The following is a 25,512-nucleotide window of genomic DNA, read 5'->3' on the forward strand; positions in this document are numbered from 1 at the left end:
GATCCCCGTCCTCTTCTTCAGAAGTTACACTATAAAATTCTAGCACGTGACTTAGATGAGTAGCCCATTTAGGCTGAATCATGTCTAAAGTTTCATGGGGTATCCTAAATATCGTTGCTTTCACCTCTTGTAGTGCTTCATCAATACTGTCAAACCCGTCCTCAAAACTAAATGTCATCATGAATCCCTCACGCATGATATCCCATTCACCTGTCCCATGGCGGAGCTCTGTTTCTACATACCAATTCATTTGGACAACATCCAGGGTATGACAGAACAAGTGCACCCACTTAGGTTGAGGCTTTTCTCCATAAGCCTATGTCCATTTGGCCAGATGCACGAGCGGATCATCCTGCCCATCATACTTGTCTGTCAGTCGCATCTTAGGCTTCCCAAATCGTGTTCTCATCATCCTCCTACATTCGCGCCAATCATCAAAGCTTCCCTTGTGCGTACCCCACCATCTTGTGAGCGTAGCGCATAGTGCCCAGTCCAATGTCTGGAAGTGCTACTTTTCTAGTACCTCCCTTTCAAATGCATCCAAAAAGATATCAACCTCATTCAAGCCATCATAAGTAGGTAGGTTTCTTACCTATGAGGACACACAGCACAGCGATCGGGTCATCATGTTGCAATTCAGTGTAGTTACTTCATGTAACCAATTTTGTCAGCGTTATATTTCTTCATCGGAGTTCGAAGTGAAGGAACTCTCATGATCCCATGTAATCCATCCATCCGCGGTGGGATTCACCAAATCTTGGTCTCACGCTGTTATCTTCTAGATACAATCCAAATCGTCATCACTCTCATAATCGCGGACTAGATCAATATAGTGCAATCCTTCAGTAAGATCAATAAGTACTATTACACATAGCGATTTCTTCTCAAAAATCATCTTTCACTTCTTTAGATTGATTACCCCATTCATATTAGTAGCCCAGTCAATTCCCACAAGTGCCGGATAGGGATTGTTGTCATCCACTATTTCTATTACTTCAAAGTCAGCCAGCGCACTCGCTCCTTCAATATCCACGGTGCTCCCTCAATATCGACAGTCACCCCTTGCAGCCGCCCCATGGGAATAATCTTCCGCTGATTCGCGATCCTTAGCTGAATCAGAGACCATTGTAGTGCAAGTCTTCCCATTCACTCCCAAGTCTTCTTCAGTAGGATGTTCGTGTCTGACCCCAGGTCCAAAATAACCTAATCCATTTCATACTCTCCTATCTGCGCGGTCAGTCTCATCTCCCGCCCTGTCCTTGTTTTATGCTTACCAATCCTTCATAGTATGAGCGACTCAACTACCACGGTTCCAGCACATCTATTGATGAGTTCTTATAACCCTTTGATAGCCTTACTATCACATAGTAACTTCATATGGGTCTCCTAGTTAATTGTGAGCATAGAGGGGTCCATCTCCTACTCAAGCTTATCCTTGTTTTCTGAGGTGGAGGGCTCAATGAAGCTCTTCTTGGCTTCCATGAAGGTTTCGCATGCGTGCTCCAAATTGAACTTAGCCTCCTTCGACGGACCTTTGCGAACCCATGTACTATCTTCTGGCTATTTCCCCTTGTCATCTCTTGTCATGATTCCTCTTTTGAGCACTATATTCACATTTGGATCCTCTTCGCGTGGATCAAACCTCATCATTTGTAGGTTCTAAGTCGGCAGAGGTGGTAGCGCCCCTTTGTCACGTATCCTAGCTATCAACGTAGGACAATCTTTTGTTTCATGATCAAACAACATGCAATACTTGCATGACAGATGCATTGGAATAGTGCAATTGCAAGCATAGCATCCTGGTCCTCTAAAATTGTAGAAAATCAACTGTCCTCGACCTCTATTAGGTCCTCCTCCGCCTCTGCCTCGTCCGCGCCCCTAAAATCCTATCCACGCCATCCCTGCACTCTGTCCAAGGGGCCGTATTTCGACCTGAACCCTATAAGCAGGATTTTCTATCCATCATCAATTCATAGCTCCTGCAAGTACACTCATCATGCCTTACCGACCTACAAAAGTTGCAGAACAACTATTGTAGTGGTTGTACAAACTTCTGTAGAAAGTGACAGTTATCTGTGGCATGTTTTTCGGCTACCTCATAGATGGTGCACCATAATGTAGGCCCCATGCTAGGTCCTGCTTGAGCTTATGGCCTTAAAGGAATCAGTCCTCCTCTTGCAATATAGTTTGCAAATACCAGGCAATGGTCTTTTTCATGACCTTGACACTTGCATTTCAGGCACCATACCTCCTCACGCACCTCTTATCGAACCATCCTATCCTGCTTCAAACTTTGCATCTCAAGGCACAAATTCTTCAGCTGCGCATGGATTTGCTGAACTCCTAGATTTGGATCTTACATTGAAGTTTCATGTAGTCTCATGGAAATCTCCAAGGCCTCTACCTGAGTTGTTATCTTGTGCTACGACAACACTCTCCTTAAATGTGGTAGTAGTGAAGCTACAGAGCACTCGCGATGTTGTCCATATTTCAAATTCATATTGGCTTCGCGGATTGTACACTTCGACCTCTGATCTAGTTCCCAAGCCGTCTTGCCTGGTTGCATCACGATCTCTTTGAATCCCACAATCGACTACACCTCAGATTTAGGCCTACTGAATTCTCTATTTAGTGCTGCTTGGATGTCTGCCACTCTAGCATTCGGGTTATCATTAGAGTACTTAATATACCAAGTATGTAGAACAGTTAAAGAATAAGTTGGAGAAGGAATGTCGTAAAGTGGTCTAAAACCATGATTATTGGCCAAGAGCTCAAAGATGGGCCCTTTCTATCCTTTAGGCAATTCATATATAGCCTGATAACCTTAAGCAAGATACCAAATATAGGGTTGTGGAACTGACAACCTATCCAATAAGGACCTTCTCTCAAAATGAGATTGCTATAAGTCACAAAACGTTCTGCAGCTAATTTAAAATTTTTATAATTAAATGGATCTCTATTCTATACATTACTAGCGGAGACTGTCCACCTGAGTTTGGCTGTAGCCAAGGAGCTTTCCTGAATGGAGAGGAAGTATTCTACTCCCTTCTATACAATCTCTTTCTGAATAGGCCCCAAAATTTTGATTACTCCTTCCCTTTTCATTAGACTCTTGTGATTGGCCAGCATTTGCAAAGGGTGTTTGGGTTCACCTCTGACCCAAAGGTCCAGTCCATGCTCTTGCCTCTAGAACGTGTTATGAGCCTTGAACCATTTCAGTTGATTGACAACAAATGAGATAAAAGCTTGGAATTTCACATCCCCCACAAAAGGATTGGGGTTCTTTTCCACTTCTTCCTCTAATACAAAATTATGTAGGTAAAATTCACAAAGCAATATTTGAACTTTTACCCCATGCTGTTTGCAATAGTTTATGAAATCCTCAATTGTTTTTAATTCTATCAGTTTTCGAACCTTGACGGCTTTGATATTCAACTACAAGTATATTTCTAGCAAAAATAAGGCATAATTATTGGTAGAAGATTTGCATTCCAAGACATCAGTGTATAATGAGCAAATAGTGTCCGTTTGACTCATGACATTCTCTAATCTGAGCTTCATTTTCTCAATTTTATCTTTTTCCTTTCGATATTTTTCGAAGGTCTCACTTTCTGATGTATTCATGTCTCAAAGCTGCCTCTGTAATTTTTGGTATTTTTGCTGGGAGACAGTTTCTAGCTCAAGCCGTTCTATGGCAAGTTGAGCCTGTGCTAAATCTTCTTGAAGAGTCAATATACTAGGGTCATTGCTCGTCATGATATCTTTGGCTTGAATGGTTGTCTGCATACTCCTGCTATGAGAAGGAATGCCTATTGTCTGTGTTCCTTTATTATGGGAGGTCCATGCCTCCGTCTGGGTAGCCATGCTGTAGGAGGGTACCACCTCCGTCTGAATAGCTAAGTCATAAGAGGGTATAGCCTTTGTCTGGGTAGCTACTTCTGCAAGAATTGCATGTTGTTCCTTAACAAGTTGAGTGAGTGTGGGCTTAGTTTGAGTCCCTGTAGCTTTTGTTTCATATAATTCAGTTTGAACTGTTGTGTTTATTGTTTCTGGGGTTTTTTCTGGAACCTTCCCTGCTGATAATTTTCTTATCTTTCGTCTGAGCCTTTTTACCATTTTCCGCAGCCTCTGTTGTTCCTTCCTAAGCTTTTTAATTTTGTCTCTATGCTTTTTAGGAGGAGAAACTATTCTGTTAATCGTCTCTGCTCCTAACAAGCCTAGTTGCTCATCTTGGCTTTATTCTAAAAGAACCGTGTCCCCAGATTGGTAGTCGTCTTCCTGGTTTATTTCTATTTCTTCTATTTGGCCTATATTCTCCGTATTTAGGCCTGCCTGGCTGGGTTCTCCTGGAGGCATATCACCAGGTTGGTTCACCTCTTCTTGAGTGGCCTCTGCCCTTGTTTCTGCTTCGCAACTTACATTTTCTGATATAATTCTATCGTGGCCAGAGTTTTCTAAAGATTGGGTTGCTCCAATGTTAAAATTGAGCGGGCTTTCAGGCTGTATGAAATCATCCATATTGGCCAGAATCTGGGCCAATTCGATATCATGCAGTAAATCACCTAGGGGACTTGTATTTGATGTTGAGGGGAGTTCTGATTCATTTCTTTCCTCATCTCCAGAATGCCCTGATTCTTCCTCATGGTCCGATTCAGGGTTATCCTGGCCTTCTATCTGCAAGTGTTGTTCACTTCCTGGGCTAGACAATTCTATGGGTTGGCTGATACTGCCCTGGGGGTTTTCGGCCACTCCTAAGTTTGTCCTCAGCCTAGTGGAATGTCTGCGCTTTTGGGGAATGTTTGTTGTAAGGGTAGTCCTCTTCCTTTTCAGAATAGGGTTAGGCACAGGCAGAGCTAAACCCCCTTCAATAGCAAATATTAATTCCTCCCAACTTGATTGCTGCTGGGTGAGGTTGTAACTCACTATCAACCTAATCAAACAGTGGTGGCTTACGATGGTTTCTATGTGTTGGGACTTTTTTATCCTTTCAGCGGTGTCATGCAATAGAAAATTCAAATATGCAGGTAAATTCACAGAACACTTTTGTTTCAGGACTGCTAAGAGTTTAAGTTGACGCAGCCTTACCACATCTTTTCGCCCATCACATGTGATGTAATTTTGGACGACTCTGGCTAGTTCTCCCCACAGTTCTCCAAGGGATGATGGTCGAACTCCTTTGCCTTTGATGATCAGCTCCTATCCTTCATCCTTAAAGACTGCAATAGCATCCTGCAACTTCAATCTTTTATTAGCCCATACGGGTCCTTCTGCTGGTAATCCAGACACTTCAGCTATCACAACATCTGACACTGTGATTTGCCTGCCTCTTATCATGGATTGTCCATTCTGTAAATTTTGTAGGAATTCAATGGAAATTGCTTCGTTGGGTTGCTGAAATCATGTGAAGTATGTTATCCATCTAGCTTGGGCTAGAATTTCTCTAGTTGCATCAGAAATAGCTAGTATTAGCGACTCCCTACGCACTGTTCTTCCTCCCGTACTGCCTGAATTCTACAAATAGTTAGTGTAGAAAATATATCACAGCAATAGACAAAGCCGAGTGATGGAACAATGAGTTGTTATAATGGTTATATCGGATGATACTTTACAGGCATAAATACCATTATCTAGGACTTGCTATTATACCACATACTTCGTAATCATGGAATGTCGTATTGCCCTGCAAAATCGAATAAAGAACTGACATGCATACATAAGTACATTGGAGGTTTCTCCTCGCCCCCCTTTGAAATAATAGGTCACCTTCAACCAAATGAGTGAAGGAATAACATGCTGGCGGCGAAGTACAGGGGTGATAAAAGTGGCAAGGTACGCATATTAATGAAAGGATCCCAAAAGATATCGGAGTGCTAAAATCAATGCATATAACGAGAATTATCAATAAGTGAGGAGATGTCATGAGGTGATTCGAAAAGGAAAAAGGACAACTGACGCAGGAAAGATACTTTGTCGTCATCATTCCACTTAAAGATACTATGATTTATTTTTAAAAGATATCACATGCATAAAGGTTCAAAAATAGATTAGGAACATAATCTCTCTGTAGTAAAGGTAAAAAATAAGAAAAGGGAATTATAATAACTATTGATGTTGAAAATATGACTTCAATACCATCAGCAGAGCTTCTATTTCCCACAGGCATTTATAGCCTTGACAAAGTTGCTTTTTCACCCTTTGGAACCATGATCCTCTATGTATAATTGGGGAAGTGCATTATGATATCAGAGTAGAGACCAATGTGTTGGCTTAGTAACCAGATGAACACATTTCCATTCACTGGGAAGGAGCGAAAGGTGGGCAAGCCGGCTTGTAATGAGACCTCCTGTTCCAAGGACTTTTTTTCTTGATGCATCCATTGGATCATATCCCTGGTGTGGTGGCCATAGTGGGAATGCCACTTCGCCGCTTCCTTATGATCATGGTAGGTTGCCTCATGATGGGACCCCCTATCCTCCATCTGTAAAAATCATAGAATTGTTAGTAAACATATGTATATTATATATATCTATATATATATATATATATATATATATATTGAACAACACTTCCTATTTATATATAGAGGGTGGCTCAACACTCCTTAGGAGTAGGGATGGCAGAAGAAATCTGAACATATCAACAGAAAAAAATTATGCCCTTAACCTTATTTGATGATAATGAACAGAGATAATTATAGGGTTTAGGGGAGAACCAGCATGGTACAAATAATCAATCAATTCGATTTATAGTGAAAATAAGGACAATGAAGTGATATAAATGTTTATGTCCTTTGTTTTTCGATCAATACAAAGCAATCTTATTAAAGATGATAATATTCGATTTGCTTGTTCCAGTAAACTTCAGATTTGTATCCTTACATATAGATCATTACACTTGTGCCCTATAGAGGATCATAAAGAGTGGGCATAGGAAAGAAATGATATTCAAAAAGTGCTATTTCCTAAAGGAAACAACAAAAGAAAACCTCACACAAAAAGTGTTTTTCCTTATAGGGAACAGCAAGGAAAAACACACAAAAAGGGTGTTATTCCTTAGAGGGAATAATAGTTGTTCCCTGTAGGGAACAACAAGGGAAATACATGCCAAAAGTTTGTTGTTCCTTGTGGGGAACAACAAAGATAATACACACAAAAATTGTTGTTCCTATAGGGAACAAAAGCTATTCCTTAGAGGGAACAACGACTGTTCCTTAGAGAGAACAATAGTTGTTCCTTAAAGGGAACAACAGTTGTTCCTTGTAAGGAACAACAAGAAAAAGAAAAAAACTGGATGCGAAATTGTTGTTCCATAAGGGCAACAACAGTTGTTCCTTAGAGGGAATGACAACTATTCCTTAGAGGGAATGACAGTTGTTCCTTAGATGGAACAAAAAGAAAACAACGAAATTGTTGTTCCTTAGAGGGAACAGCGGCTGTTCCTTAGAGGGAACAACAGATGTTCCTTAAAGGGAATAGCAAGAAGAAAAAAATAATTAATTGCATGTGAAATTGATGTTCCTTAGAGGGAACAACACAAAAAGAAAAAATGAAAAATTGTTCTCAAAATTGTTGTTCCTTAGAGGGAACAACGACTATTCCTTAGAGGGAACGACATCTGTTCCTTAGAGGGAACAACAAAAAGCAAAAAATTGCACATGAAATTGTTGTTCCTTTAGAGGGAACAATGGTTGTTCCTTAGAGGGAACAACGACTATTCCTTAGAGGGAACGACATCTGTTCCTTAGAGGGAACAACAAAAAGCAAAAAATTGCACATGAAATTGTTGTTCCTTTAGAGGGAACAATGGTTGTTCCTTAGAGGGAACAGTAGTTGTTCCTTAGAGGGAATAGCAAGAAAATCTTCACACAAAATTGCTATTCCTTAGCAGGGACAACGACTATTCCTTAGAGGGAACAACAAGAAAATTTACACACAAAATTGATGTTCCTTAGAGTGAACAACGACTATTCCTTAGAGGGAACAATAGATGTTCCTTAAAGGGAGCAGCAAGAAGAAAATCCACGCGAACATTGATGTTCTTTAGAGGGAACAACAGTTGTTCCTTAGAGGGAACAACAAAGGAAAAATAGAAAAAAAACAACTTATATACAATTTATACAAGCAAATTCAATCAAATAGAAAGGAAAATTTATGTACAAATTTCAAAAACAAATAAATTCTTCATTGGACCGATGTTGTGGATGGGTTTCCCTCCTCAGCAAGAATTTGTATAGTGGAATCTTCCCATAATTGTTGGCAAAAGGACTCCCTGGTAAGCAGTTTGTGATAGAGTCATACTTGATGTCCATTCGCTTTAAAAGAGTAGCCAGACCCATCAATGGTGGCTAATGTGAGGGTGCCATTATCATGCACCTCTTGTATCTCATAGGGGCCTAACCATCTGGTCTGGAGTTTTCCCGGGAAATCTTGGAACCTAGAATCATACAGAAGTGCCCAATCACCTTCGTGGAAGATCTTCTTCTTGATAAGGGCATCATGCCATTTCACTCTTTGTTGTTGGATCAGTGCAGTATGCTGAAGAGCTAATAGTCGGATTTCATCCAATTCATTGATTTGATGTAGCCTATTAATTTGTGCTTCATTTAAGTCCAAGCCTACCTCATGAGCTATCCTCAATGTCTAAATTTCAAATTGGATTAGGAGGATAGGTTCTTTGCCAAACACTAGCTGGTATGGGGAATCTCCCATGGTATTTCTCCATGTCGTGCGGTATGCCCACAGGGCTTTTGGTAAATGGGTAGCCCAGTCACATCTATGTGATGCAACGGTTTTTGTGAGTATTGCCTCAATTACTATATTGGTACTTTCTACCTGTCCATTTGCCTACAGATGGTATGGAGTTGTGATTTTGTGCATGGTATGATGATTTTTTAATGTTGCAGCAATCTTATGGCCTATAAATTGTGGCCCTCCATCCGTGATTATTTCTCTAGGCAAGCCATATCGCACGAATAGTTGGAAAAGAAAGTGGATTACTAAGTCCTCTGTTGCCCTTGGTAATGCTTCTACCTCCACCCATTTCGTCACATATTCTATTGCAACTAGTATGTATGTCTTTTGCTTAGATGATGGGTTTATTGGACCAATGAAATCTAATTCCCATTGCTCAAAAGGTTCAATGACTAACTGCGGATGCAGGGGCATCTCATCAGACTACCCAGGGCGTCCCATTCTTTGGCAACTATCACATGCCTGGACAAACTTCTTAGCGTCTTTGAAAATGGTGGGCCAATAATAGCCCATCTGTAAGACTTTGTAACCAGTCCTGCGGTTTGCAAAATGTCCATCACAAGGCCCATCGTGGCAAGCTTTTATGATGTCGAAGATTTCGTCTTTCCTGACACATCTTCGAATGTGCATATTGGCCCTTGTATGAAATAAATATCCTCCGATCTAGGGGAACCAAGTGCTACGCTATATTATTTTTTTTCTTTCATTGGATGTCAGGTGCTTGGGTAATTTTTCCACTGCTATGTAGTTTGCGACATCCGCATACCATGGTGTTTTCATGGTTACAGAAAATAAATGTTCATCGGGGAACTGGTCTTCTAATGCTGCCAAGTTGTCTGTCTTTGGCATACGTGGAAGGAAGTCTATTACTGGATTTTCTTTTCCTGGTTGATCTTTGATTGTTATGTCGAATTCCTACAAAAGGATAAACCATCTTGTCACTCTTCCACAGGTTTATTAGCTAGATATTTAATAGAAAAGTGATCAGTATACAAAACTAGAGGGTATCCTATTATATAATGTCTGAATTTATTAATAGCATAGATTACAACCAAAAATTCTTTTTTCTTTCAGAGTATAATTTAATTCAGCAGGAGATATATTTTTGCTGATGTAGTATATTGCATATGGATTCTTATCTTCCTCCTAGCTGAGAATTGCTCCAATGGCCGTATCTGAAGCGTTGTATGAAATCTGGAATGGAAAATCCCAGTTTGGACCCCGTAATACTAGGGATGTTGATACAAGTCGTTTTAAATCTTCAAAATCAATGTCACATTTGTCAGTCCAAATGAAATCGATATTTGCTGTTAATGCATATAATGGTGTAGCAATTTGAGAGAAATTCTTTATAAATCTCCTATAATATCTAGAAAATCCCAAGAAACTACATACCTCAGTTTGTATGGAGGCGGTAGGTATTAAAAGAATTATCTGATTTTTTGTTGGATCTACTTGAATTCTAGCTGCTGAGATGTAGTGACCGAGGATAAGGCCCTCAGTCATCATCATGTGGAATTTTTCATGGCTTAAACAGAGCTTGGTAGCAATGCATCTTTGCAGAACTTTATCTAATGTTTGTAATGCCAGCTCGAACTCATCTCTGTAAGGTGTAAATTCATCCATGTACACCTCGAGTCCTTCATTTATCAGATCTGAAAAAATGCTGAGTATAGCCCTTTGGAATGTGGCAGGTGCATTGCACAGCCCAAAAGGTAAGACCCTGTAAGCAAATGTCCCCCAAGGGCAGGTAAAGGTAGTCTTATCCTGGTCTTCAGGGGCAATTTGAATTTGATTGTAGCCACTGAAGCCATCTAGGAAAGAAAAGAATTTTTTCCTGCCAATGTGTCCAAGACCTGGTCAATGAACGGAAGGGGAAAATGGTCTTTTTGGGTTTCTTTATTAAGCTCTCTATATTCAACACATATATGCCACTTTCCATTATTTTTAGGCACCACTACTAATGGAGAGACCCATTTGCTATTAGATATAGGATAGATGAAATTTACATCTAACAATTTTTGTAGTTCAGCTTTAACAATATCTTTAAGGTGAGGGTTTAACCTCTGTTGAGGTTGTCGAATGGGCCTGGCATCTTTCTCTGTATAGATGTGGTGCATGCATAATTGGGGATCAATCCCTTTCATGTCTCGGTAATCCCATGCTAAAGCCTTTTTATATTTTCTTAGAAGTTGAACAAGCTTCTACTCCTGGTCAATAGTAAAGCTTTTGTTGATATTTAAGGTTTTCCCTGGCTCAATTTCTATGGTTTTACTATTATAAACAGAAGTTGTTGGTATTGACTGGTCATTAATATCTTTTAAGAGGTCTTCTTCTATTTCGTTATCCAAGGCTGCTTCGATCATGTGACCTTTTGGATGGGATACGACATCTGGTTGGTTAATGTAAGTGTTAATGATGTCATCTTTTGTTTGATCCTTGAATTCGAGAGGATCTTCTATAGTTAGTGGTGATCTAATGTTTTTAGTTGAATATGATATAGGTTGCTTTCTAGTTTTTATTATTGTTAAACTTGGCTGAGCTGGAGGATATAAGGCTAAATTCTTCACATTACTTCCTCTCGCTATAGTCATGTTGCCTATTTGACAACTTATGTAAGCATCTGCGGTTGCTAGCCAAGGTCTACCTAGAATTAGGGGATGTCCATCTAGCCGGTTTCTAGGATTGATAATCAGGAAATCTGCTGGGTATTCCCAAGAGTCTAAAAACACCATTACATCCTATAATGTGCCTTGTGGTTTGACTACCGATCAATCAGCCGGTTCCAACAAGGTCGTGGTTGGGTCTAAGGATGTAATGCCAAGCTTTTGACAGGTTATTGTTGTGAGAATATTTATTGCTTCTCCTACGTCAACTAATGCATTAGGGAAGGAGAATCCATTTATTTGCATCGTGACTATAGGGTTTCCTAGGTCCTCATATTTTACCGGTGTTTCTCTACCTGATAATAAATTAGACAAAGTACCAACTACATGGACAGTTGGGGTTGTTTTTTTTCCTCTTCAGCTTTTTCATACACAATTCCTTAATAGTTTTTGCATAAATTGGAACGCCCTGAGTAGCTTGGATGGGAGGTATTTTTACACAAATTTTTCAATTCTCCTAGAAGATCAAATTTGGGATATTCGATTGAGCGAGGTATAATTAATCTCTCTGGGAATGGTGGAGAAGAGGTAATAGTTTGATCGTGAGTTTTTTGTTTAACTGGAATCTCCACTTATGGTACTTGTTCTTCAGGTAATGGATCTTCACTTGATATGTTTTTATCCCCCTCTAACTCTATTATCCATCTAGACCTTAATTTAAGCTCATTACACTCCCTCAACTCGGTTTCTGGCTTTGGTCCTTCAATAATTTGCACAGATTGGTTCGTTCTATTGTTGGGGTTCAGGTTGGGTTGGGCTGGGAACTGTGGTCGTAGGTTGGTCTAAGGGTTCTGTCGCAATGTGTAGGGTGCTGGAAGTGTAGGTTGAGGTAGGGGGATTATTCCTACTAGTTGGTTTGTAGGACTTTTCTAGCTTGACTGCCAACTCTGGTTTCGTGAAGTGGAGGGTGGCCATTGAGATTGATATGCATTATTCTGCCAGAATGGTGGGAAGTAAGAGGAATTTGGCCAATTGTTATTTTGATTTGATTGGTTGGGCCAAGGTGGCATAGAGAATGGTTGTTGTGACCAATTGGAAAAAGGTGGCTGGTTCTGCCACATAGCTCCTGGGTATTGTTGTGAATTATATTGCGAGGGTTGAAATAAAGAAGATGGGTCAGCAGGGGGTACCTGTTTCTCATGGTTGCCATTGGCGATGTTGATTTAGTAGGTAGACTAGTTCTGTTTCTTCTTTTGCCTCCTTATAGACTGCTTTTAACCCTGGGAGTGACGGGTAGCTTTTTGTGGTTTGAGCCTTAGTACATATGGCACAGCTTTGCACCATATCCAGCAAGCATCCTTTATGACTATGCTTCTTCCTACATCTAGGACAAAATATCACCAAGTTTTATTCTGCTTCAGCCTACTTCTACTTGGCTTGCATGATGTCTAATTGCATTGTCAAAGTTCCCAAGATATCTGTTTTGAAATCCTCTAGTAGGTTTCCAATTTCTGCACGAGTTATACTTTCGCCAGAGATTTTTCTGTCCCTGGTGGTCATGTTGCGTTCTGCTGGTTTCAATCTCATACTACCTCTTGAGCACCTGATACACAATTTAATAATATCACCATAGTCTTCTTGATATATATCACCTTTACCCATAATATTTAATGTCTCTATCCATTGTTCTTTCATCCCTTTAATCAGTGTAGTTTTTAGCACATTATCAGGCAAAGTCAGAGTTGCATAGGGAGACCACTGGAGGTTATATTGAAAATGTTCCACATATTCTTCTAATGTTTCACTAGGTCTCACTACCATTTGGAATATTTCGTCTTTCAATTCCCTAGATCTACAATAGTCCTGATATTTTTTAAGGAAAGCGGTTTTCATTTGATCCCAATCATTTATTGTGCCCCCACCTAGTCCCATAAACCAACGCAGGGCTGCTCCTTTTAATGTAGAGGGAAACAACTTTAGTTTTTGGGGGTCGGTGGTATAATCATAACCCCAACATAATACATCAAATTCAAATAGAAATGCATCTAGATCCTCTGATGTAAGTCCATGAAAGGTGGGAATATTTTGTAAGGGGATAGCTTTCATGGGTGCGTTGACAACTGTGTCAATGATGGGATACTGTAATGTAGAGGTCTAGGGTGCTTATGGTTTGTTGGACATTCAATCAAATATATGCCAGTACCCTTTTGAGATTTCTAGAGAGTTATTCCTAGGGTTATTAGAAGGGGTAGGAATGATCTTAACAGCACTCCCTCGCTCTGGGATATTGGGTGTTCCTTGTTGAATTACTACCTGAGGTGATCTTGGCTCCTCTGTTTCCCCTGTTTCTCCTCCTCCTTCACAAATATTACAAGAATTCCCTTCTTGTGAGGAAATTGGGCATGAATTTTCAATTTCTTGAAAGCTCTGCTTAGTTCCTACCATTTTGTTGTGGACCTCAGCGTAGGCTACAGATGGTGAGCCTATGGCCCAAAGGGAGACAGTAGGTTGTCTGGAGGCAACATTTTGAGGACCTAGTGATGGTTGAGATTCAGCTTTCTTTAAGATGTCCTCTATGAAAGTTGATTGTCCAAGGGTCACTGGTCCCTTAGATTTTTCAGGTTTGGGTAGTGCAATTGGTTTGTTTTTGGGTTTTTTCTTCTTAGCCATTCATGCAAACAATTCAAATGTTTATCTCTATCCTAAGTTCCTAACAATTCTGCTGGAAAGCGAATAGGGGAGCAGGCATTTTACGTGCTTTGTACGTAGGTTCTTACCTTTTGTTTTTAATACCTAGTTCTCTCTCAACAGACAAGCATCAAATACCTACTTTAGTTTTCTGTAATTGTGCTGAAAAGCGGGCGGAGGAGCAAGAACTTTACTTTCTCATTACGTAGGTTCTTACCTTCTATTTTCAATACCCAATTCTTCTTCAACAACAATTATCAGATGTACATTACTCTTTAGAAATGGCTACACTCTCCCTGGCAACGATGCCAAAATGTTGGGTGATAAAAGGTGCCTTTTAAAACTCCTAATTATCCTCAAATTAATTAAAGTCTTCTTATTTGAAGAGTGTACACAGTATGTGGCTGTTATTTAATTCAGAGAGTAATGTTTCCTAAATTGCAGTATAGATCTTTAAATACAAGAGTAAATGGATGCATCTAGTAAATTCCAATTGCAATTAAAGAAAACTCAATCCTCTAACGAAATCAAATCTTTCATCAATTCAAGTAACAACAGCATCAGTTGAGAGTACAGTAATGATAACTCATCTCTCTTTAACTGATTTAATCTAAATTAAACTCACTCTTCAGTAAATAATCTAAACAACAATACCATCAATTTGAGAGTCTAACAGTGATAGTTAATACTCTTTACAGTTGATTATATCAAGCAGAATATTTACCTAAGTAACTCAACCCAAAATTACAATACTGTAAATTATATAAAACAAGGATATTCTGTCAACACCTGAAAACGATAAACAGCGAAGCAGATAAAATCACAAAAAGTAAGAATACTATCAAACCATCACACTTGTGAGAATTGGAAATGTATAACACAAAGAAAGCAGTCGAATCCACCGAAGGTTGGGCCCTTAGCCACCATCGAACACTGCTAAGTTACTTCAGATAGTGCGAGGGAACAACAACTTCACTTATATATTAATCATCAAACTGAATGAGAATTACAATATATTCATGTTCTTCTCAACAGAGAGAGTCTGTAATTAAAATTACAATTTCAATAGTAACAACGATTCTCCTTTCTTCTTACAATGGTCTCCTTTTATAATAGGAAAGGGTAAAAGATAAATGATAAATGCGATCCCTCAAGATCTCTCGATCCCTAGGGATTCACAACAGATTTCCAACTTCAAACATCCTTTCCTTTCTTGTGCTGATTCTTTTGATTTTCTTTGGCCTTATCTGCAACCACCGCGTTCCTTCCATAGCTTGTCGATTTTTGTTGTTCCTTCATTAGGGAAAAACATTTGTCCCTTTTTTTGTTTTCCTGCTTAAAGAAGGGTAATAATTAGCTAAGTCGTAACTACAGATAATTCCTTCATTCGTTACCATAATTACTTAATAGATTGATGCATTGAGATATAGAAAAGATAAGAATAAAGGAAAAGGATGATAAGATTAATAGTAAATGCATACCTTTTCTGTGACTCAAAAACGACATCACACATCTCTTATGCAGATTCTGATCCCCACAACGGGACCATTTGCTGGCTTGAGAGGGCCTGACCCAGGTTCAGTGTTAAATAGCCAAACAAATCCCTACACTACTGGCCCTTTCAGCATCAGCCTATGGAGCATGGACCGAAGTCTCACCCGAAGCAGTATGGGGGGATGCTGGAACCAAGTTTCCACACCCTGAGATGGTTGTGATGTCATTTGATTCCTTCTCACAGGGCACTTTGCCCTAGGGCTTGCAAGACTAGCCTTCTAATTTTGTTCTTTTGTACCACTACAAAAGGGTATGATCAACCTTCGTGTAGCCTAACCTGCTACTCAGGTACTTTCCCGCTACTATGGCAATGTGCCATACAGATTCCCCAATTAGCCTAAGTGATTTTCTTATCTCATCAAATACTTAAAGTTATCACCGCGTAAGCAGATATTTGTAATTGCATTCAATTATTCAATGTAATTGCATTCATTCGTGCATCATATAAGAATAATAAAAGAAATTCATACATAAAATATCCAAACGTATCAACAGAACAAAGACATAGAAATTGCACAATATCTCCTTTTATTAATATCTTCCAAGTGTTACAATCTCTATCCACCCTCTGCACATAGCTACAGGGGTCTACACACTCATCTGTGGAGTTCTACCCTAGGCCTCTGCGCACTCAGCTGCAGAGCCTCTACCTACACTACACCCCAAGACTTAGACTTCTTGCTTCTAAGATATGACTCCATTACATCATGTGTCATTGTATTGATGCATAAAGTACTTAGAGCTTAGCTCTCTTTATACAATCCCATGGTCTGCGGACAATGGGTAGATCTCTTACAACTGACTTTATTTTACAAAACTAAGGTAGGACTACCCTTTTTGACACATAATACCTTCATGCTCCATGACCACAAAATGCGGAGTCTTTACATTTTTATTATAAAATTTGACTTAAACATGGGCTTTTAGCCCCAAAACTACCCTTGGGGGATCCCGCTCCCAACAAACACTGAGGTGGAAAAGTTGTTACATGCTAGTTTCGTCTACGCCTTTCCCTTAACAGAATGGGTTTCCAATATGGTTCTTGTCGATAAGAAACAAGGAACCATCCGCGTATGTGTTGACTATTGAGACTTGAATGCCACTTGTCCGAAAGATAATTATCCAACACTGTTCATCAACCAAATCATCGACGACTACACTGGTTATGAATCATTCTCATTCATGGATGGATTCTAAGGTTACAACCAGATTGCTATAAAACCCAAAGACCTGCAAAAAACCGCCTTCATTTGCCCATGGGGAATCTTTTCCCATCGAAAACTCCCATTCGGTTTAAAGAATGTTGTAGCAACATTTCAGAGGGCCATGGACTACGTGTTTCATGATATCAAACATATCGTTTAGGCTTACTTGGCTGACCTTCTAGCCCATTCGAAGAAGCAAGCGTGACACCTATATCATTTAAGAGCTATCTTTCTTAGGTACTAGTTTTATAACATACGTCTAAATCCTGATAAGGTAAAGGAAATTACTCAATTTCCCGAACCACAATCCATTATGTAGCTCCAACGTTTGCAAGGGAAAGCAAACTTTTTACGACAGTTGATCGTAAACTATAATGAGTTGAAAAAAGGATTTATGTGCCTACTTAAGAAGGGAGTGCCATATTTGTGGGACGATCAAGCTCAATGATCATTTGATGCCTTGAAAAAGGTTCTTATATCAGCCCCACTCCTTAGCGCTCCCAATTATGGGCACAAATTTCTTCTATACATGGCAACCTTGCCATCCTCTCTAGGAATGGTCTTCGTTCAAAATCATGAAGACTAGAGTGAAAATGCTATATATTATTTGTTGAAAGGCCTGGTTGGGCCCAAACTCAAATATTCACATGTGGAAAAGATGTCCTTGGTAGTTGTCTTTGCTATCAACCGCTTCCGACATTACATACTACCGTGACAGACTACTATCATCGCCTTGGAGAATCCCATGAGACACATTTTGTCTCGTCAAGTAATTGGAGGGAAATATTCAAAATGGATCGTGATCCTCCAACAATTTGATTTGTTTTTTATTGCTGCCAAGGAGAAAATTTCCTTAGTCTTCACTGAAATTTTGTCTGATCTTCCCATTGTCGATCCTAACAAGATAGCCCATGATCCTCTTCCAGATGAAGCTATCTATATTATCGACACTACTGACCCTTGGTATGGTGACATCCTTGTCTACCTCCAAGTGCAACATTTCTGCCCTGAGCTATCGTCTGGTAACCATCATCACATCTGCCACAAAGCATGACACTATTTAGTGCTTAATGATATGTTATATCGTCATGGTGTAGATACAGTTCTTCGACGTTGCCTCACTCATGAAGAGGCGGAACACGTTTTAAATGACTGCCATGCTAGGGCATGTGGAGGTCATCTTTCTAGAATATCTACTACTCAGAAAATTTTATGCGTAGGCTACTACTGCCCAACCTTGTTCAAATATTGGATCAAGCCTATTTGGCAATGCCATCCTTGTCAAGTGTTTACAAAGAAAATGCGCACTCCTCCGGCCCTACTGCACCCAGTTATGTTTGTTAGCCCCTTTGCCAAATGGGGGATAGACTTCATAGCTTGCAACCCTGTTTCCTTTGCTGGACACAACTATATTATTATAGTTGTGGACTATTTCACGAAATGGGCTGAAGCCCTTCCCACCTTTCGAGCCAATGGAGAAACCGTGGTGCTATTCCTTTTTAATAAGGTCATATGTCACTTTTGTGTGCCCCACACGGTCATTATAGACCATGCGTCTCATTTTCAGAATCACATAATGTATGATTTAACAACGCTGTTAGGTTCTCCCCAGGATCAATCATCCTCCTACTAACCCCAAGCTAATGGTCAAGTAGAGGCCCTCAATGGCGTCTTAAAAACCATGATCCGTAGGTTAGTAGGGAATCATAAAACCCACTGGCATCAAATGTTATATCCTGCGTTATGGGCATACCGAACTTCAGTTAAAACTGCTACAGGCTTCACACCTTTTCAACTGGATTATGGCCTGGAAGCAGTTCTACCAATCGAGTTTCAGATTCCTTCCTTACAAATCGTCGTTGAATTCTTTCCCGACATTACTGCCAAAGAAGAGAGCCTAATATACCTAAATCAACTGGATGAAACCCATCAAGATGTTGAATTGGAACTTGAAGCCCACAAGTGTCGGGTCAAAGCCCAGTATGGCAAAAAGGTCAAGTCTGGTTCTTACCAAGAGGGATATCTTGTTTCACTCTATGATAAAAAACATGACCTGTTGGGGCTAGGAACACTTCAACCCTTATGGCCCAGTCCATATTTCGTCAAGAAAGCCCTCTCAAAAGGGGCATATGAACTTCAGGACTGGGAAGGAGTCCCACTCGTTGAGCCCCAAAATGGGCTCTATCTAAAAAAAATATTATGCCTAGTATTGCACTAGGCATGTGCTTTGTAATTTTATGTATTTTTAAGTTTTGCTTCTTTTTTGATGTGACTAGAATTTTTGGTATTTATTGAAGTATTTTTCACATACATATTTCTTGTAATGCAGATGCCTTCATTAACCTTAGGATACATAGGATACACTGATGGTTCCACTCGTCACACATGGCACATTGCATCATCTTCTTGGGTCATTCACACACCTGAGTTGGAACTATTTTGTTCCAAGGGAGTCTTTCTTGGTACTGCCACCAACAATATTGTTGAGTACATGTCCGTAATTTCACTTCTCACTGAAGGGTCATCAAGGGATATCTTCAATCTGGTGGTCAGGTTAGATTCTCAACTTATTTTTATGCAATTGACAAATCATTATCACGTTCGTAATCCAATCTTGTTACATCATTATTTAAGGGTACGACTCTTGGAACATCAATTTGAAGTTATCACATATGAACACATTCCTAGAGAATTTAATACAGTTGTTGATTCATTGGAAAACTATGTGTTAGATTGGCATCTGTCTCATTCACTATAGATACATGTATGAAAGTAAATATTTACACAGTTAAAAATTTACAAAAACACTTAAAAAACATTTACATCATAAAATACCAAAATATCTGTAGATATATATATATATATATATATATATATATATATATATATATATATATATATATATATCGAATCCAATCTTTTACATCAAAATATTCCAAAACTTGGGTGTTTTAAGTACAAAATGGATACTAAGCCTAGCTATAAACACCCGTTGGCTATACCAAAGCGCCTACTAATAGAGCCTACTACTCATGAAATGATAACACTGCTCTAGATATCCTCTGAAGAGGAACCAGAAACTGCTCAGGCACACCAACTGTGTGCCGTTGCATATGAGCGGGGATATCCCTCATAGGAAAGGGGGGCATACCCATTATCAAGCCCTCCAGGTTCCTCAAAACCTTGTGAAGACTGTCAGCATCACCCCCCCATCAGGTAGTTGGCCTCCCCGCCTCACTTGGTGAGGTTCACTTGCAGGTCGTACCAGTGCCACATCTGTGTCAAGAAAAAAGCTTCATGTCAATACTTGTTCACCCATAAAATCAACAAAAACATAACATAAATATTCAAAAGCTTAAAAATACTTTAAGTAATCTCAAAATAATTCTTACCTTGAGGCCCCCAGTTGGTTCTAGGTGGCAGAATCATGTCAGGGTTGCCGACGAAGTCCATGCCCTCATAGGCATAGTCGTCAATCATCACAATATATACACTAAGCCATTCGAAGAAATATTCTTCGAAAAAGTGTTGGATTGGTCCTCCTCCTATGCGAGGATCAAGTGATTCCCATTGCTCCTGTTTCGGCTCCCTCAGATTAAGGGGACCTAAGCTCATCCGCAGGCACATAACAAGTGCCCTCTCAAGTATGAATGAGACAATGATAGTGCCATACCCAAAACTCTGTTGTGTTTGAGTCTTGCTTGTGGTCAATTCTGCCTTCAACTGACAAAGCACTGCGTCACACCAGTTGAACATCTGAGGCTAGACAAAGTCAACTACAAGCAACAGTTGGGCCTTTTTTGCAACTTGGGGACTCTTTGACCCCGCCAAATGCACAATCAACCATAAAATGACCCTCATATATCTGGACCAAATTCTCTCTGTAAGGACTCTGTTGCTGATGAGTCCACTCTCAAGGATACAGTAAGCTTGAACCAGCTCTAGGGTGGATCGAGGATCAGGCCTAACCCCAGTCAGGTTTACTCATGCTTGTTAGGATATTCCGACACATAGGAAATAGTTAAGTACAACTTGGTCTAGTATAGAGTTAGGTATAGAGTTAGGTAAAGTGTGTTTCTTTACTATGTACATTTTGTAACTTACAATCCAACAGTCACGATATGTAGTGATCCGACGGTTCATTCTCTCCTTGGTATTACCGACACTTGATCCGTGGCTTAACACCCGATTGGTCCATGATCTCTATTTAAAGAGCATGGAGGGTCATTTGTAGGTTAACCGTTCATGAGAGAAGCTTATGTAAATTTCCATTCTTTTATTAATAAATTGCCTGAAGTGGCCGTGTTGGCTCAGACCGTGGACTGTTTCCCTTTTTTAGGGTTTTAAGCACGTCAAAAGTACTGGTGTATTGATCTGTGATCTGTTTGTGAACGGTGTCCTTTGGTGTTCTGTCTGAGGAACTTACCCTGTAAATTCCTACATGGTATCAGAGCTATTTGAGGGCCGCGTCCGTTGGTGATCCAAATTTGAAGCCGGTAGAACTGCATCCGACTACCGTTTCCTATGTCTACCATTTCTGACTACTTTCGGGCCGAGAGGACTGCTCTGTTGTGTTGGGAGCATCTGTTTCAGTGAAGAAACCCTTTCGTTTCACGCGAAAAGGTTTCCGGTAGCCTTAGCTACGTCATTTTTAAGATCTGGAGGTATACAGTGTTTATTTGCAGTTTATAGTTATTTTTTCTCTGTTTATTTCAGTTTTTAGTTTATTTAGCTTTTTTTATTACTGGATCTATACTTTTCATTTCTGCGTATGCTCTTTGCCCTGCGACTCTGTGCGATCTGGGCAAATCAGAAACAGAAAGGAAGGATTTTTCTCATGCGTATGCTCTTTTCCGCTGCGACTTAGTGTGATCTTGGAAAATCAGAAACATTGAGGAAAATATTTAGTTTCCGGCTAAAGCTAACTTCGAGCTGCAAGGTTTGTTTTTTTGTATGTCCGTGTTTGGTTTTGTGTTTTTTGTTTTGTAGGGAAAAAGAGCTTTCTCAAAGCAAGCACGCAACCCAAAGCATCAATCCCCCCCCCTCTCTCTCTATCTCTCTCTCTCTCTCTCTCTCTCAAAATTTTTGTATAGCTCACTTGGTACAAATCTAATTTATGAGAGTAGAGGTCTTGGGTTCAAGTCTCCATTTTGTGGGGGCGGATTTTTCATTTCCGCACATTCCCGCACTTCGTCGGCGACTTCATCAAATTTTCTTGAAAAAGCCATAACTTCTTCATCCGGAAGCCGTTTTCAGAACCGTTTTTTTTTAAACAGCCTAATTTTTCGAGATCTTTCTATTGAAACACTTATTTTTAGCATCTATACCTTCAATTTTTTTTTTTAAATGGAAAGTCCATGCCAAGTTATTCTTGACAGCACCAACTACTTCCAATGGTGGTCCTACATTGTTGATTTACTTAAAAGTAAAGGTCTTTACAGAATAGCCACAGGCCAAGAGACCAAACCGAAAGATCAAGACAAGGCAGCTAAATGGGAAAATAGGCAAGACCAAGCACATGGGTTGAGAGGGATGTCTATTTCTCCAGATCTTAGATTCCATATTGCAGAACTTGATACTCCTGATGAAGCAATGAAACAGATTACTAAAGTCTTTGGAATAAAAAATGAACTTAAAGCCTGTCAACTTGAAAATGAATTGCTTACATTGGACCCCAATAATTTTTCTTGCATTGAAGATTTTTTGTCCAAGTTCAAGACCCTTAGACTTCTCTTGGAAGGTGTTAAGGTTAAGAAAGAAGATAGTAGCCTTATCTACTCCATTCTTACTAAGTTGGGACCAGCCTATTTTGTGTTTGTTTCCACCTTCCATTCTACAAGAGAAGCCTTCATTTCTCAAGGACAAGCCTACAAGTCCCCTTCCTTTGATTCCTTTTGTGATTCTTTAATAAGAGAACAAGAAAAACTCTTACACTTTGGTCTTCTTCATCTTGGAAACTCTTCTAAGAAAGCATTAGCCGCCCAGCAGCAACCAAATTCAAAGAATCCTAAGAAGTTGTATCCTAAAAGGAATGGTCCTAAACCAAACAAGGGTCCTAAGCAATTTCCGCCTCAAAATGAAAAATCATTTCAACAAAATGATAAGACAAATAAAAACAAATGGAAGAAGACTGATAGACATTGCAACTTTTGTAATCGAGATGGCCACTTAGAATCCAAATGATTTAAGAATATGGAAGCCTTGGAAGCAGCAATGAAGAAGCATAACATCCATTTGGAGCAATCTTCAACTTCAACTTCATCTTCAGGAATAACACTTTCTGCATGTGGTTGTCAAGCATCTCGGTCTAGCTATGCACTAAATGTATCTTCTTCTTCTCATTCTCATGAGTGTCTCATTGATTCTGGAGCTTCTTATCACATGGCCCAAAACAAAGCCATGTTTTCTTCTTTAAATGATTGTAACACCAAAAATATATATGTTGGTGATGATAGATCTCTTAGTGTTGTAGGGACTGGAACTGTTCATATAGACAATGGTCAGTTTAATGATGTATTATGTGTTCCAACCTTATCCTGCAACTTTCTATCTGTACATCAGATAACCCATTCATGTGAAGGTAAAATCGTTGAATTTTCACCTCACGATGTTGTAATTAAGGACCTAAGAGATCCTAGATAGATTTTAGCTACTGGCATTGCTGATGATTCTACAAGGTTGTATAAGTTTCACAACTTTGGGTCATCAAATCTTCCCTCAGTATTTGTTGCTCATAATGATGAAGTGAGCAAACTTTTGCATGAGCGATTTGGTCACTTAAACTATCGCTCTCTTAAGAATCTATGTAAAGAAAATATGGTGACAGGTCTTCCAATGGTGTCTTGCAGAGATGGTGTTTGTTCCGGATGTGTACTCGGAAAACATCATCGGGACAGTTTTGAAAAATGTGCCTCTTGGCACGCCTCAGCCCCTTTATAGCTCATGCATAGTGATTTATGTGCTCCACTTCTAGTTGCTTCATTCTCTGGCTACAAGTATTTCTTAACTTTCATTGATGATTTCTCCAGACGCACTTGGGTCTACTTCTTAAAACTCAAGAGTGAAGTATTTAACATGTTCTTGGCCTTTAAGGCCTTTGTTGAAAAACAATCTGGACATCAAATTCTTAAGCTAAGATCTGATAATGGCGAAGAATATGTTAAAAACACATTCATCAACTTTTGCACTGAGAATGGAATTCAAATGCAACATACTGTTCCATATACTCCACAACAAAATGGTGTAGCTGAAAGGAAGAATCGCACCTTAAAGGAAATGGCTAATTGTATGCTTCAATCTAAAGGACTTAGTCTTAATTATTGGGCAGAAGAAATTAACTGTGCAAATTACATAATAAATCGCAGTCCTATAAAGGTTTTAAAGAATATCACTCCAGAAGAAGCATGGAGCTCAATCAAACCAGATGTAAGTCACTTTCGTGTTTTTGGAAGTGAAGCATGGGCCCATATTCCAGATGAGAAACATAAAGCTTTAGAACCTAAGAGTGAAAAATGTATTTTTGTTGGATATTCTGAAGATGTCAAAGGATATAGACTTATTCCACTTAAGTACAAAAATGTTATCATTAGAAGAGATGTAAAGTTTGCTGAAAATATATCAGCATGCGAGCCTAGTTCAGCAGATGTGCCACCTCTCCCTATCTCTTCTACTTTTGAAAATATTTCTTCTTCAGATGATGAAAGCAACGATGAAAATCCTCCCCCACCTTCTCAGGATCCTCCTTCAGCTCCTCAGCTTCCAAAATGGGTCCATGCTACTCGGGATGCAGCAGGTGATCTTGCTGGTGATCCTACAGATCAGCGACGTAGATGTTCTCAGTTTGAGAGAGCCTCTTCTTTACTGGCTCAAGCTTCAGTGAATTATGATCCTGACACCTTTGCAGAAGCTTTAGGCCATCCAGATTGGGAAGCAGCTATGAATGAAGAATATCATTCATTATTGGCAAATGATACATGGGATCTTGTTCCTCTACCAAAGGGACGAAAACTTGTTAGATGCAAATGGGTTTACAGAACCAAGTATGGACCAGATGGGAAAGTTGATAAAGATAAAGCTCGTCTTGTTGCTAAGGGTTTTTCACAAGTTGAAGGCATTGACTATACTGAAACCTTCTCCCTTGTTGCCAAAATAAACTCTATCCGCCTTGTTCCTTCCCTTGCTGCCTCTTTCAAATGGGAAGTCCATCAGATGGATGTTAAATCCGCCTTCTTGCATGGGGACTTGCATGAAGAAATATATATGGAACAACCTATTGGCTTTATACAAACAAACTCCAGCCTTGTATGTCAGCTTAAGAAATCCCTTTATGGTCTCAAGCAAGCTCCTCGAGCTTGGTATGCCAAAATGGATAACTTTCTTTTAGAAAATGGCTTTTCTAGGTGTCATTCTGACAATATTGTCTACACCAAAAAAGTGGGCAAGTCTCTTATCATTCTTGTTCTTTATGTTGATGATCTTATCCTGACTGGTAGTGATCCCAACCTTATAAACCATGTGAAGTCTAGCCTTAAAAGGAAGTTTGAAATGACAAACTTAGGACACTTACATTATTTTCTTGGTCTTCAAGTCTTGCAATCCAAGGAAGGTATTTCCCTTTCCCAATCCAAGTATGCGTGTGATATTCTACGCCATTTTCTCATGGAAGACTATAAGCCAGCCCCTTCTCCCTTTCAGTCTAGAGTCAAACTT

Source organism: Pinus tabuliformis, chromosome 8 (genome assembly GCF_031772625.1).
Source record: "Pinus tabuliformis cultivar Carrire ecotype Pingquan chromosome 8, CPIR1, whole genome shotgun sequence".
NCBI classification, from domain to species: domain Eukaryota; kingdom Viridiplantae; phylum Streptophyta; class Pinopsida; order Pinales; family Pinaceae; genus Pinus; species Pinus tabuliformis.